Consider the following 15,170-nt stretch of genomic DNA (forward strand, 5'->3'; position numbering starts at 1 on the left):
TTCTGTGTCTGTGCGAGTAACAATTCTGTGTCTGTGCGAGTAACAATTCTGTGGCCCTAAGTAAAGTTTCTGTGGCCCTAAGTAACAATTCTCTGGCACTCAGTAACAATTCTGTCTGTCCCTGAGTAACAATTCTCTGGCACTCAGTAACAATTCTGTCTGTCCCTGAGTAAACATTCTGTGGCCCTAAGTAAAGTTTCTGTGGCCCTAAGTAACAATTCTCTGGCACTCAGTAACAATTCTGTCTGTCCCTGAGTAACAATTCTCTGGCACTCAGTAACAATTCTGTCTGTCCCTGAGTAAAAATTCTGTGGCCCTAATTAAAGTTTCTGTGGCCCTAAGTAACAATTCTCTGGCACTCAGTAACAATTCTGTCTGTCCCTGAGTAACAATTCTCTGGCACTCAGTAACAATTCTGTCTGTCCCTGAGTAAAAATTCTGTGGCCCTAAGTAAAGTTTCTGTGGCCCTAAGTAACAATTCTCTGGCACTCAGTAACAATTCTGTCTGTCCCTGAGTAACAATTCTCTGGCACTCAGTAACAATTCTGTCTGTCCCTGAGTAAAAATTCTGTGGCCCTAATTAAAGTTTCTGTGGCCCTAAGTAACAATTCTCTGGCACTCAGTAACAATTCTGTCTGTCCCTGAGTAACAATTCTCTGGCACTCAGTAACAATTCTGTCTGTCCCTGAGTAACAATTCTGTGGCCCTAATAACGTTTCTGTGGCCCTAAGTAACAATTCTCTGGCACTGAGTAACAATTCTGTCTGTCCCTGATTATGAATTCTGTGGCCCTAACTAGCGTTTCTTTGTCCCTAAATAACGATTCTGTGGCCCTCATTAACAAGTCTGTGTCCCTGAGTAATGGTTCTCTGTCCCTAAGTAACTTTTCTCTGTCCCCAATTATCGTTTCTGTGGCCCTAACTCTGTCCCTGTCCCTAGTACAGAGCGGTCTGCCTCTGTTCAATAACTGCAGGCAAATGAAGAATTCCAAAATGGCCGCTATTTATAGCTCGACCATTACACAGTGCTGGCTGGCTGGCTGCTGATTGGCTGATGCGATCACATGTAGTTGAGGAATGCATTATGGGTCAGCACGCCTTGTCTGCGCGCCTTCCCAGACATCCCCGCTCCGTCGCCGCACATGTCAGCCGCCATTTTCTGAAAAATTTCGATTCGCGCGTCCGAATTAGGCTATTTTTCGGATTCGGCACGAATCGAAATTTTTCCGATATTCGACTCGAATTCCACTTCGGATACTTCGATTCGCTCATCTCTAATTATAATGCATTCCTTGCCCAACATTTGTGTCACTTCTAGAAATTTACTTTGCCATGCATGCTACCATTTCTTGTTTTTTTGTTGTTGTTTTTTTTCAGCCCTAGTAGTAGCAGTTAACATATTATTTGATTCTGTTTCTGAAGTACTAAAGAAATATCTATATTTTTATTTATGTAGGGATTCAGTTCATAAATTTAGCATGTTACATTTTGTCTTACTATAACATGATTTGACAGTATTGTTTTCCAAAATACTTTTAAAATACCCACTGCAGTAATTTAAAACTGACTGATTTTTGTGTTTAGGTGCCCAGCCAGCGGCGTACTTGCTAACCAAATGATTGTGCTAGCCAATGGAGTCGGCAGTGAAGCACAGTTCGCAATGCAAGTGTTCCTGCTTACTGGCTTTAACAGCGTCATGCTCTCTGCTGATGTTACTCTCTGCTCATCTAATTGTGCCTCGGTAAGGTTTAAAATACCTGTCGAAGATCTTTTGCAATTTATCTATCTGAAAGAGCAATCCAGATTTTGTGTGCTAGATTTGGAAGGAACAGAAGCCACTCCAAACAACCATAGCATCCGTTTGTGAACATAATCATTAACATGAAATGTTTGCAAGCATGTCACAATTTATAAGCATGCAGCCATAGGACTGCACAGATTGTCAGGGCTGTGGCTAAGGGAGTACCACCAATCCTCCTGTATGGGGCCCAGGCCAGTAGGTTGGCCCAAACAACTAGGTGAATTGCGGGTAGAGAGGGTGATTGGCATGGCAGTGGGGGGGGGGGTACAGGGGCGGACTGACCATTTGAGCTCTCGGGCACTGCTCGAGGGCCCGGGGTCTGTATGGGGCCCCATAGGATGCCCTTGGTACCTTTGATAGGCTTTTTTGGGTGTGGTTTGAGTTTGGGCAAGGACACAGGGGCCCCATGATCCCCTATTGCCTGGGGGCCCCATGAGTTGTCAGTCCGTCCCTGGGAGGGGGGGGGGGAATTACTGGAAGAGATCCCCTGTATGGTTCTCTCTGCAGCAGATGAAAGCTGGATTCTTCTCAACCTCCTGCTGACTTTCAGCTGCTGCAGAAAGAGCAATACAGGAAATCAGATCTGCACACATCACCCTCCCTGTGCACCATATGTTTTCCCCTCTTGCCTAGTCCCCCGTGCACCCCTACAGCTGCCAGCTTCCTTCCTCTCTTTCCCATCATCAGATGCAAGCACAAAATAGGATCCTTCATGATGGAGAGTGGGGAAGGGTCTGGTAAATATGCTACATTTACCAGTCCCTTTCTTTCCTAAATGAACACAATAAGTGATTGGTACTGGTCACTCACTGTGTTCATTCATAACTGTAGAATAGTTAACTGTGTTTTCTTTTGGGGGGGGCTGTCAGGTTGGCTGTAGGGGGCCCTGTGGTTTCTAACAGCAGCCCTGCAGCCTGTAATGCCTGCCGTGGTCCATAGGAGATACTTCATACTCGTTTTCCTGCTCTCGCAAACTGGCTGGGAAACATCCACCAACAGTAAAAGCAAAATCAGAAAACAGAAACCCACTGAGCTAGTGCAATTCAATTTGCACTAGTAAGATAAGTCCCATCACTGATGTCAAGGGTTAAAATAAACCCAATATCATTGAAGTCAATGTGAGGAAAAAATGGCTCACTGTCGCTGTAAGTCAGAGGAAAGGTTGCCCTATGTCATTGGTACCAGCGGGATAAACTAAGCCCCATATAATTGGGGTCAATGGGGAAAAATAAGCTCTATCATTGGAGTCAGTAAAATAAAATAAAAATCATATCCCTGGAGTCAAGCTAAGAGAAAAAAGCTCCACCATTGATGTCATGGTTAGACAATAGCCCAATATTGTTGATGTTCTTGGGATAAAAGTAAATTAGCTGCATATTTTTGATGTGGGATAAAATAAGACCATTGCTGGTGTCATTGGTAGTAAAATAAGACCCAAATAGAAGTGTCAGTGGAAGCACAATTAAAGCCCATTGTTAGTGTTATTTGGAGGAAAATAATCCCCAAATGTTTGTATCAGCTTCATCAATTGCATGGGATAAAATAAAATCCTTATTGTTGGTGTCAGTGGGATAAAATAGGTCATATATCATTAGTATCAGTTGGATTAAACAAACACCAATCATTAGAGTCAGGGGAATAAAATATGGCCCATATCATTGGTGTCAGTAGGATAATAAAAGGCTTATGGTAGGTTTCAGTGGGATAATATAAGCCTCATATTTGAGCTAGGGGGATAAAATAAACCCCAAATCATTGTTGCCAGTGTAAGGGTTTTGGTTTTTGGTGTAAAGTGGGATAAAATAAACCCATTGTTGGAGAAATGGTAGCAAAAAAACACAAAAAAAATTATTGGTGTCAGTAAGAGCAAAAATAAATCTACTGTTATACTTAGTGGGATATTATAAGCCCCCTACCTGAGTCAGTGGGATAAAATAAGATGAAAATCATTGTTGTCAGTGGGATAAAATAAGTCCCATATCAGAGTCAGTGGGATATCATTATTATTATTATTATTATTATAATACAGGATTTCTATACCGCCAACAGTTTACACAGTGCTTTACAACATAAGGGCACACAGTACAAGTAAAATACAAATTAATACAGGAGGAATCAGAGGGTACTGCTCATTAGAGCATACAATCTAAGAGGAAAGGTCAAATGATACAAAATGTAATAACTGTGGGGGACGGGCTGATAGAGAAAATACATGTACAGTTGTTAGGTGGGGAAAGGATAGGCCTGTCTGAAGAGATGGGTTTTTAGGGATCGTCTAAAAGTGGACAGAGTAGGACAGAGTTGGACACATTGGGGAAGGGAGTTCTAGAGAACGGGAGTGGCTCTGGAGAAGTCCTGGAGGCAAGCATGGGAGGGGGTGACAAGGGAGCTAGAGAGCAGGAAGTCTAAGGAGGAACGAAGAGAATGATTTGGTCAGTATTTTGAGACAAGGTTAGTGATGTAGCTGGAGTCCGAGTTGTGGATGGCTTTGTAAGTTGTTGTAAGTACCTTGAATTTAATTTGTTGGGTAAGCGGAAACCAGTGGAGGGATTGAAAGAGGGGGTGGCAGACACTGAATGGTTGGTAAGGTGGATGAGCCTGGCAGCAGCATTCATAATGGACTGGAGGGGGAATAGCCTACTAAAGGTAAGCCAGTAAGGAGGGAGTTGCAGTAGTTAAGGCAGGAGATGACCAGGGAGTGAGTTAGAAGCTTTGTGGTATCATTGGTTAGGAAGGGGCGTATCTTGAAGATGTTGCAGAGGTTGAGGGATATAAAAAAAATCCCATATCAGAGTCAGTGGGATGCCCTGAATTGTGGATGTCAGTAGATTAAAGAGACCCCAAATTATTGGTGTCAGTTGAAGGAAGATACGCTCTAGGTTGTTGGTGTCCTTGGAAGAAGAATAAGCATTAGTGCTTTGTGGTTATGTACCTGAACCTATTCTGCTTCTTTCCTGAAGTCTATACTTACTGTCAGAGTATAAACAATGTCAGTTTAGTCCAATGTGGTAAAAAAAAGTTTGACGTAGCAAATGAATACAGTATGCTATTACAACATGTAAATAGTTGTTCCATGCCTAGGGATATAATCCAAGACATGTATAACATCTAGAGACACATGCTCATCATTTCACGCTTTCAGCCACTTATGTGGGTAAGGCACAATATAAAATCTCAGATTTAATATTAAGCACATATATCTTATGTTACTTTGTCCAAATAAAATTAGGGTGTGTCCTGAATGCTGAACATAACTGGTCTCTTCAGCTGTTGTACAACTATTAGCCCTGGCATGATACACTATTTTTGTCAAATAATAAATCAGTAGAATAACTATCCAAATGTCTAAATAAACTAATTACCCATGCAAAATGTGGCAATAACATTAATGGGAACATTTGATAGTATAATTAGCAATCAAAAGGAACATATACATTCCATCTAAAGATGAAGATTAAAAATACTTACAAGTAAACCTGGATAAAGCTAAAATAAAATGTATTTGTGTACGTGTGTGCACCTCATATCCTTGTATGAGGTGCAGATCTCATATCCAAGCATTCAGATTTACAATATATTTACAGTACAGCAGTAAAATAATGGTTTGGAACACTACTCACACATGCCACCTGTTGGACTGAAATGGCAGCTATGAAATATGTAATGTTATTTTATATATTTACTTCCATTAAAAGAAATAAAATATACATATATCATCGCAGAAGATAAGAAATAAAGAATGTATTTGAAAACATATATATATATAAAAGACATTTACATTTCTAGTCATCTGGATGGCTAAAATATTTGTTGGTTGGAGATGGCCTTTAAATGGTGCCTTATTTTTATGTGCTGAGCTAATTAAGTACTTGTTCTGTCATTACAGGGCTGCAGCGCTCAAAGCAGATCAGCTGACATTCAGGGCAGTCAAGTTACTGTCAGTGTTTCTTTGAATTCAAGTAAGTAGTCTTACATACCCAATTTTGTAAAACTAATTCCAACTGACCCCACACTTCAACTACATTAGATTCAGGTATTTGTTGTTTTTAAGATAGTAAATAAAAAGGAGTCCATACAGTGCACAATTTTTGTAGATCATATAATTTTGCATACAAGAATTTGACATAGTTACATAGTTAGTCTGGCTGAAAAAAGACAAAAGTCCATTCAGTTCAACCATAAAAAAAAAAAAAAAAAAAGTTATAATCCTATACCCAGAGTTGATCCAGTTTGATATAATACTGCATATGGTATGTGTACCTTCTCACCTTTTCACCTGGCCTATAGCAAATTGACGGCTGAGCAGGACACTCCTGAGTGGGTGTCATATGATGTCCTGTCAGAAGGAGCAGCTTACACGGTCACAGGGCCGCGCAGCGGCGCAATCTGTCCATGGGACACAGACGATGACATATCACTACACAGGCCCATTGCCAGTGTCCTATGACAGCTGTGACCAATCACAGCAGATCACATGACAATTGTATACAATAGATGGCTTCCTGTCATGCCATCCATTGTATACAATTGTGTTGTTAGCTGTGATTGGTCAAAGCAGTCACATGGTACAGACAGGGCTAATCACAGCCCATCTGTATCATGTGACAAGCTTTGCCCAATCACAGCTAATCACAACAAAAGACTGAACTAATCAGTTTCATTCAGTAACAATGATTGCAAATATCAATGAAATACATTGTTGTTAGCATATTATCATAATGTGTAAAAAAAAAAAATCCTGATTGCTTGCCCAGAGTAGTTCAAAGTTACTATGGTAACATTGTATTGCTTTGGTCACAGTATGTTGAAAAAAATATGTAAAAAAAGAAAAATGAATATAATAAAAAAATTATAGAAAAATTAAAAAAAAAAAAATTATTTTTTTTTACAAACTGTCACCAGTCAGTGTCCCTAATCACCGCCACACCAGTTATATAATAATGCTGTAATGGACTTGTGACAATATGTAAAAAAAAATTGATTTTTTTTTTTTTAATTTCTACATTTTCCAAAAAAATTGCAACAAAAAATTATAACTTCAAAAAACTCACCATGCCTCATACTAAATACCTTGGACTGTCTATTTTCCAAAAATGGGTTATTTGGGGGGTATTTGTACTATCCTGGCATTTTCGGGCCTCAAGAAATTAAATAGGCCATCAGTACATCAGGATTGAGCAATTGTCAGATGTATATACCATGGTTTGTTGACTCTATAACTTTCCTACAGACTAAATAATATACACTAATTTGGGGTAATTTCACCAAAGAAATGTAGCAGAATACATTTTGACTTAAATTTATGACATTTTATAACAGAAACAAAGAAAAAGGCATTTTTCTTTCAAAAGTTTCGTTTTTTTTTTTGTTTATTTAGCAAAAAATAAACTCAGTGGTGATTAAATACCACCAAAAGAAAGCTCTATTTGTGTGAAAAAAAGATACACTGTTTTTATAGGCACAGTGTTGCATGACTGCACAATTGTCATTCAAAGTGCGACAACACTGAAAGCTGGAAATTGGCCTGGGCAGGAAGAGGGTAAAAGTGCTCGGTATTGAAGTGGTTAAGTTGCTTCCAAGGTGCATCCACATGAAAGGACCTGTAGCTGTTAATTGTTGATCATATAGTTAACTTCGAGCTGGGCTAGGAGTTGGAAAGTCACACCCATTGGATCCCAGGATAGCCTTATGTCTTAGGCAGCTCAATTATTATAAATAAATGGTCATGGCTGTTTTTGAATGGGTCTTTTTTCGATTGGGAAGGATGCGGTAAATAACAATATTAAATGTATACTCCAGTCAAAATTGGAAACTTGAAAGTCTTGAGATGCATATGGAGACACATTGGATACCAGCTCAGTAATTCTTTTTTTTCCATCAGGCTGTAATGCACTAGTTTATCGTAACTCCCTTTTTTAAGCTCCATTCACACCTATGGTAAAATTGATCCATGGAATATCCAATTGCCTCTTGGGGGATCAGGAAAGAATTTCTTTCCATGCAGGATCAAATTGGATCATGCTTTGCTGGGTTTTTTGCCTTCCTCTGGATCAACTGTGGGTACAGGATTCTAACTTTTTTTTTATTATATGGTTGAAGTAGATGGACTTTTGTCTCTTTTCAGTCCGACTTACTATGTAACTATGTTCATTTTGCGTGACGTGTTTTAGACAGCCCATTCATTTCAAAGGGAAAATCACACAAGGGAAGTGCATGACCCTTTTTCATGATACATTGATACCTTCCATTTTGCCGTACAATTTAGCGCATGCATCAGTAAGGTGTGTTGGGGTGTCATTAAGGATTAATATCACCACTGCGTGATTGCAAAAGGGATGCACGTTTTTTGTGCATTGCAGGAATGTGCACGATTTTGTGTGCTTTCCCACAAGGCACAAATGTGAACCCAGCCTTAATCCTAGAACCCTACATGTGATGCTGGAGCACCACTCCCAAACACACTTTCTGCAGGCTCCTTGCTAATTCTCACACACAGAGAATCGAACATACAAACAAAAAGCCAGTCCTAACATTTTTCAACTGCTAATCATATAATTGCATTGAAAGTTTGAATGTGATGAAAAGGGAGGATGTTATACAGAGTAGGTTGACGGATGCTTCCTTTGGAGCTCTTTGGATTCTAGCTACAGTAGTTTACACAAAACAGGTAAAATGAGTGTCATTTCGACATTCAGCACCATTGCAGAATTAACACGGAGCTCCACCCAAAAGGGGAAGTTCTGCTTTAAGCCTTTGTCCCCCACTCCCCATTAACCTCCCTAGCGGTATGATTATGTCCATATTTCTGTGCTGAAAGCGGTACATTTTTTGTATGGAAATATGGATTTTATTTTATTGTAGGCCTGTCATTTTTAGGAATAACTCACTGAAATCTGTCCGAACAAGAGTCTAGTAAACATTCCGGGTAGGATAAAACTTGAAACACAAAATCATAAATTATAATTTAATAAATAATCATAAAAATAATATTATAATAATAAATTTAATTCAATAAATTAATCAAACCAAAAACACTGAAATTTGAAATAGAGCGCCCAGTTCGCACATCGCTGAGCAAAGTCGCAAAATCATTTTCTGTATCTGATGACGAATTTCCCCACAAATCATTATCACTCAATTATGCAAGTGGTTCTGATTTACTATCGCTTTTCTCTAGCCTGCCTAAAACCGCTTTTGACCAAAAGGGACGCTTTTTTGACGCCATGGACTTTTCTAAGTTTCCAGGCAGAAAGAACAGTCAAAATGCAGGCAGGGCACAGGACAAAGCAGTAGAGACAAAATGTATGTGAAATGGTTTGATACAGTAATGTTTTACTATGTCAAATTAATTTATTAGAAAATGTCAGTTTCTAAAATTGTTTAAATTTGCCGCCGCTCCGGCCCCCGTATGTCCCGACGCTCGCAGGGACCGGAACACGGAAACTGGATGCCGGCATCAGCCGGTGGAGATGGCCGGGGACGCATCGCCGGAGCAAAGGACAAGGTAAGTGCAGAAGGGATCCCGGAGCAGCATCGCATGGTAAGCCTGAGTGTAGCTCGGGGTTACCGCTTTTGGTACTGAAACTTTACCCCGAGCTACACTCAGGAATACCACTAGGGAGGTTAAGGACTGGCACCTTTGGGGAGTGGGTACCCGAATTTGACAGGTACCTGCTTCCACTTCGATCGCCAAGGCGATCGGATGAAGAAGTTTTCCTCCCCCCTCCCTCCCTGTAGTCTTCTGGGACACTTGACAGATCCCAGAAGACTATGGGGCCATTCACAAAGCGCAGCACTTCTCGTGCATGAGAAGTGGGCACCCGGCTGTGAAGCCGCAAGTTCTCACAGCCGGGTTCCCACACTGAAGATGCCGGTGCCAAGGAGAGAAGACGGCTGGTAAAACCAGCGGTGGTGAAGACACCGCTGGACCAAGGGACAGATAAGTGGCTGTATTTTAAAAGTCAGCAGCTACAGTTTTTGTAGCTACTGACTTTTATTTATTTTTTTTAGGTGGAACTTCGCTTTATTTGTGTAGAATTAATTGCTAACTGGTTTCATTTATTGCCTGCAATTGTTCTTTCAATCAATCCTAAGTAAAAAAAATAACCTATACAGTATAAAGTACAAAGGTTTGCAGCAAAGAATTTTTACAAGTAGGTCATTCTACAGAGTGCCTATAAATTTATTATAATTGTCAGGTTATACCAATATGTTTCTGTTTTACAGGTGAACCATATGACGTTAGCTCTGCCAACAGTAAGTGATCTCCTATAATGTATTTGAGTAGCTTGAAACAAGATTTACCTAAATTTCACTATTAGGAACTTAGAAAATATCAGAATCTCCAAAAATATCTGATAAGTTCAGAGAATGCTATTTTCAATCATTATACCCATTCACCCAAATACTGCTATTGGGGAAAAAAAATCGTATACATTTAATAGGAAGTTAGTGGTGGACAAAAAAAGTAAATTTTCCATTATAGCCCTGTACCATCACTCAGTTCATGTACATAGCTAATCAGACATCTTTAACCTCTTCGCGCCAGAACCTCCCAGACCTTTAAGGGGTTTCTGACGCTGGGAGAAGGGGCGGGGTTTAGGTTCATGGGACCACCATGATTGGCTGTCATGGCGGTCACATGATCGGAAAAGGTCCGATTTGCAAGAAGAGATCAGGACCTTGCCATGGGAAGCCGTGCTGAGAGCGCACAGGGTGCGCGCTCTCAGCACGTTTGTTTACGCAAATATGCGGCCGGTCAGCGTTAAGGCCCAGCTGCGGAGAGGCTGCATATTTGCATAGGCTCAGCGTGAAGGGGTTAAAGTAGAACTATAGGCAAAACTTTTTTTTCATTTTGCATAGAGTAAGAGAGGGTTATAGCCCCTGTCAGGATTGTTGTTGCCAGCTGTTTGCCATTGGGGAGATTTACCTTCACTTCCTGTCACATAGCCAAACAGGAAGTGAAAGGAGATCCCTAAAAATTAAAGGAATCCTTCCCCCCCCAGAACTAGTGTCCCCATTGGAAGATTTCCCATCTATTACTTTTCTGGGATCAATAAAGAATGTGGAATTTTCTTTTACTTTCACCTTCAATGATAGTGGTAAACAGGAGAGGGTGAATCTCCTTAACTGGGGGCACAGACAGCAATAAAAACTGACAAGTGTTCTTACCCCTCTCCACAAAAATTTTTGCCTTTAGTTATACTTTAAGGGTTCATGCACACAGACAAATAGCGTGCTTTACAGCGAAAGGGCAGCTGCACATGTTATCTGTAGCCTGATATTTAAGTGACTCTTCTAAACTCTGATGCTGTATTGTATCAGCGATTACCCGCACACGCACGCCCAATGTATTTCCTGACTGCGAAATGACAGCCACACGTGTTATCTGTAGCCTGATATTCAAGTGACTCTTCTAAACTCTGATGCTGTTTTGTGTCAGGAATTACCTGCACACGCATGCCCACTGTATTTCCTGACTGTGAAACCATGTTAGGAGAAACCACTGGACATGCATCTGCAGGTAAACCGTAAACAGAGGGCCGTGTTTACACATCCATAAATCTTCTGGTGCTTTCCAGCGAAATGGCAGCCACACGTGTTATCTCTAGCCTGATATTCAAGTGACTCTTCTAAACTCTGATGCTGTTTTGTATCAGCGATTACCCACACACGCACGCCCAATTTATTTCCTGACTGCAAAACCACGTTAGGAGAAACCACTGGACACGCATGTGCAGGTAAACCATAAACCCACATTTTCGGGTAAACAGAGGGCTGTGTTTACGCATCCGAGAGGCATACGTGATCCGTGCAGCCACATGCAGTCAGCCTCTTCAAATCAATGACAGGTAGAAGACATTATTGAGTGTACATCCATGTTAGACCAATGCATGGCTCAGAAGTCACACAGACTGTGCTCTGAGCCATGCATCAATCCCACATGGGTGTATATGCAGGGATGTGTGTGGTGATCTGTGCAGCCATCCACATGGACCAACACTGCCTCAGAAGCATGTAAATACAGCCCTCTGCACAGAAATACTGATCAATACACCCGTGTGAATGAGGCCTAAAGTTATGTTAGCAGATATTTATATGTATACACTATATGCATTATGTAGCAAATTGGCAATTAATTTATTGATTATATTTGCTATATCTTTCCTTAAAAATGACAGGGGTCATAATCCTTTCCCACCCTATTCCAAACTAGAAAACTGTTTTTTGACTTGACATACACTTTAATACATTCACAGTATGAGGTAGCCACACTTGGTTGGAGGACAACACAATTTACAATGCTGTACAATACCTAAATCAGTAAAAAAAATTTAGCTTTCTGCAGACTACTACTACAATAAAAAAATCAAACATATAAAAGGATTCCTAAGGGCCAGTTCACACCACAAAAACACACTCCAGATGCGTTTTGCTTACAGTTAACACAGTTCCAGTGCAGTTTTGATACAGTTCGCTTTGTTTTAGTACAGTTCTGTGCAGAAAAAAATGTAGCATATTCTACTTTTTTTTCAGTCAGGGCATGGACTGAGCAATGCTAAAAGGGAGGATCAGCATGACTGGGGCGTGCAGACGAGGTGGAGCGTGTATTTGGGTGGGAGTATATGCAGGAGGTAAGGGGGTGGTTACTCACCTGAATAGAGTACGCAACCTTGAGGGGTGGTCTTGCAGGATTAGGATGGGGGTTGGGTCTTGTGAGAGGTCAGTCGATGCTTTTGCCAGCACGGGGGGAGGTTTCTCCCGCCCGCCCTCCCTGGACCTGTTTTGTTGTTTTGTTTTGCTGTTTTGGTTATGGTTTGTTCTTTGTGTTTGTCCTGTTGTTTGTTTTGTGTGGGTTCGTTGATTTTGTTTCTTGTCCTGAACTGCATTTTGTGTCCCGAGGTGTTTGTTTGTTTTGTCATGGCAGCCGCCAGGGGTTGATGGGTCTTTGAAGGCGGTGCTGGAGCGACAATTTGGTGGATTATGGGTTGGGCCCATCATAGGTATGGGTGTTCCTTCCCAATTATAAGGTCACGTTGGTAATGTGGGAGTTCATTGGCTGTATCTGGGACTACGTAACTGTAGTATTGTCCCCAAGGCGGTGTAGTAGCGACTGGGGGCCTTTTCATTGGGTGTCAGAGTTCTGATGTGAGTAACGGTGCCTTCGAAGACCTTGGACCTGGTTGGGATCATTACTGTCAGTTATTATTTGAGTGTACTGTAAGAAGTGTTATGTTAGAGTTATGTTAAATAAATGGCTGCTATGGCCGGTTTTACACCAAAAATAGAGTTGCGTGTTTATTTAGGTGGGGGAGGTTGAAGGGTGGTGCTGGTTTTATGGATTAGGCGGAAAATATTAGCCTCGATATTCTGCATGTCCATCTGTCATGCATCAGAAACTGACAGGAACTGACTGCACTGGTGTGAACTAGAGCCATTAAAATACATGGAAAACACTATGCGTGCATTTTTAATGCAGAAAAAAAATGCACTGGACTGCATCTGATGTGAACTAGCCCTTAAAGTGTAACTATGGTCCAGGGGCGGACTGACAACTCATGGGGCCCCCAGGCAATAGAGGATCATGGGGCCCCTGTGTCTTTGCCCAAACTCAAAAAAGCCTATGAAAAAGGTACCAGGGGCATCTCATGGGGTCCCCTTCTGACCCTGGGCCCTCGGGCAGTGCCCAAATTTCCAAATGGTCAGTCCGCCGCTGCTTTGGTCACAATGTAACATCATATATACATTTCTACATTGTATTTCAATTATTTCTAGCCAATTCCTATTAATTTGAATGGTCTTGAAGTTTGTAAAGTTATTTTGTGAATACATATAGGTCCTTACAGGGCCATATTTACAACAAGGCACTTGCCTAGGGTGGAGTTTTCAGGGGGGCAGCACCTCCCCCCAGAAGAAGGGATGAAAGAAATGACACACTCGCCTAAGGAACCAGGTGGGATTCAAGAGAGGCTGTGGGATGCTTGATGGTGTATGTAGAGCCTTACTCTCATTCCTGGGAATGTCCATAGCTGTGAAGATGAGTGTCTTTTTCTCCATTGCCGGGGGGTAATGGAAGACTCTCCTGGGTGGGGGGCAGAGGTGTTGTTCGTCAATGTCAGCATTGTCAGGTTCTCTCTGTGGGAGGGGGATGTTGGTCGGTGTCCGTGGGGGCAGACGACTTTTTTGTTGCCTAGGGCAGCACAAAACCTAAATACACTACTGTGTCCTTGAATTCTGTGACACATATATACCCTGTGAATAGACACTGATGTGTGACACATTTCTCAGAGCCTGCCAACTAAGCCACAGAGGTGCTGAGAGGAGGAGTTACAGGAGGCAGAGTCAGTACAGGAATCACTGCTTACAGGCAGCAAGGTACCATGGGATATGTAGTCCTTAGGAATTGAAAATAAACAGCAGAGGAGAAGCTGCAAAGCATGCAGGAAATTCACAAAGTTGTGGAAAGAGATGGACAGCAGATAGGCAGGACTCATACCACGGAAGGAGATTGTTTTTTTTATTGTTGTTACCATGCTGATGTTTTGAATCACTAATGTAACGGGAGCATATGTTGTAATCATAGATCTCCTTTAGCATCCTTAACACTGTTTATGTATTGTCATAGGTTTCTTTGTTGCCTGGATACTGACTGCACTGACCTTGTCATGGATTTCTCTAATACTGATGTAACATCTAAGGTCCCATAAGGTGTCTTTTGACAAAAAAGTCAACATGGACATTCTCAAAAAGAAAAGAAGTCTTCCTGCATACTAACGACAAAATCTTGGATAATGTTGCTTTCTTACTAAGATAACTTTCTGCTGCTAGCAATCAAAATAGGCATCTTGTCACTAACCAGTTTATACTATGCTCTCCTATATTGTTGGCTCTTAACGGTAATCTAATCTAATATAGTTTACAATACAAATTTATCATGGACTTAAAGGAATAAAACAAATATGTATCATGTAACACATTGCGGTTTAGTTTATTTTCTAAAGGCAAATAGGCTGTTCACTTTGTTCATTTAGCTTCGTGAATGGGTCGAAAATTCATTTTGCAAAGACTACCCAATGATATGCAAAGAATAAAAAAAAAAGTTTTTTTGTTTGCACATGATTGGATGATGCAAGTTGAAAATTCCCTTGCCATGTAAGCAGACAAGTTGCAACCCTGTTGCATGCTTTGCTTTATACAGTATATTATTTGTTTAGTCTCATGCATTATACACTGTTCAAAAAAATTCAAGGAACACTTTGAAAACAAATCTGACCTCAATGGGGAAAAGTATCATGCTGGATGTCTGTATTGATAAGGACTGGGTAATGTGCTAGGAACATAAGGATGCCCCATCGTGTGATGGAAATGAA

The 15,170-nt window shown here is 41.0% G+C and overlaps 1 pseudogene; it reads left to right on the forward strand.

Moving 5' to 3' along the window:
• The window catches only part of LOC149455382 (uncharacterized), a 67,069-nt pseudogene extending 52,297 nt beyond the window's left edge, over positions 1 to 14,772 (forward strand).
• The last annotated feature ends 398 nt before the right edge of the window (positions 14,773 to 15,170 follow it).

Source organism: Staurois parvus, unplaced genomic scaffold, assembly GCF_062004578.1.
Source record: "Staurois parvus isolate SC_StPar_1 unplaced genomic scaffold, SC_StPar_1.0 ptg000394l, whole genome shotgun sequence".
NCBI lineage: Eukaryota > Metazoa > Chordata > Amphibia > Anura > Ranidae > Staurois > Staurois parvus.